This window comes from Seriola lalandi, unplaced genomic scaffold (assembly GCF_002814215.2).
Source record: "Seriola lalandi dorsalis isolate HSWRI2012SDOR001 ecotype SW California unplaced genomic scaffold, Sedor1 jcf7180001975688, whole genome shotgun sequence".
NCBI classification, from domain to species: Eukaryota; Metazoa; Chordata; class Actinopteri; order Carangiformes; family Carangidae; genus Seriola; species Seriola lalandi.
In genome coordinates, this window is record NW_019446354.1 from 1 (window position 1) to 1,347 (window position 1,347).

The window sequence follows — 1,347 nt, forward strand, 5'->3', positions numbered from 1 at the left end:
GGTGGAGAGATGTGAAGGTGGAGAGATGTGAAGGTGGAGAGATGTGAAGGTGGAGAGATGTGAAGGTGGAGAGATGTGGCGGTGGTGCATTTGCGACAATAAAAAAAAAAAAGAAAAGAAATTTGGAGGCGTGGCGGCTGTGATTTAGCAGTGGCGGGCCGCCACTGCTAAATGAATATAGAGGAAACACTGAGTACTGTAGTACTGTAGCAGTATTAGTATTACACCAGTATCTGACCTCAGTGTGCAGCAGCTGTGTCTGATCTTCCTGCAGCTGAAGCTCCAGATGCTGACATCGACCTCTGTACTCCACCACCTGCAGAATACTTCATCAGTACTACACTGTGATAGTACTACTGCTGATACTCTGGCCTGTTACTGCAGTACCTGCAGATTACTTCATCAGCACTACACTGGGACCCTCGGTCCTGGACTCTCACCTTGTTCTGTAGCCGGTGGATGAGCAAGGCCTGTCTGGCCTCCCTCTCTCTCCCCTCCCTCACCTTCCTCCTCCACTCTCTCTGCTCACCCTCCGCACGCAGAGAGAGGGCGAGCGAGGGACACACTGACTGGCACAGCTGGAGAGAGAGAGAGGATTAAAGCTTTGATTCACCCTGATGATCACATGACCTCCTCCCCCCCTTCCTCACCCTGTCATTCAGAGCTCTGCTCCTGGACTCCAGCTCCTCTCTCTCCGCTCGACTCTCTGCCAGCTCGTCCTGCAGACGACCCACCTCCTGTTTAAGCTCCGCCTTCTCCTGCTGCCAGCCAATCAGCAGCTCCGGTTCCATGGCAACAGGTGGACACCTGTACAGAATGGACATGAGGACTGATCACAGCACAATCAAATAATAAGAATAAGCAATTAAAATTCGAAATTTAATTTTAGAAATGTTTGGTTCAAAACGTCTTTTTCTCTCATGAGTTTTATTTTCCGTCACTTTTTATTTACTTTTCATCTGGACAAATAATAATTTAATACTTTTAGCAAAATACTTTATGTGGTTTCACTTTTATTTGATGCCTATTTAAATGAAATATTATATAAACTATGTCAAATACAGTTATATTGAAAAAGTCAACATTTATATGAATATGCACTTTAATACCTGACTGACCACTTGTTTTGTCCCTTTAAGCTTATTTTATCATATTTGTCGTTTATCAATTTTATTGTTTTTCCTTCGTTTTCTTATTTTTTATTGATTCATTTTCTTTCCTGTGACCTGTAATGTTGTTATTACTGCTCGCTCAATTGTTTCTGCTTCTATCTGAATGTGATTTCAGTCTTCTTAACTTTCAATTTTTATATTATATTTGATTTTTATTTAACCTGAGGACGCTGAC

At 42.8% G+C, this 1,347-nt stretch overlaps 1 long non-coding RNA gene across 1 annotated transcript; it reads right to left on the reverse strand.

Annotated features, from left to right (window-relative positions):
• Nucleotides 1-11: 11 nt before the first annotated feature.
• Nucleotides 12-804, reverse strand: LOC111655708 (uncharacterized). Its single transcript, XR_015437249.1, has 3 exons — nucleotides 651-804; nucleotides 441-578; nucleotides 12-316 (listed from the first exon to the last, which is right to left on the reverse strand). It is a non-coding gene; the product is annotated as an uncharacterized LOC111655708 (long non-coding RNA).
• Between the last annotated feature and the right edge of the window lie 543 nt (nucleotides 805-1,347).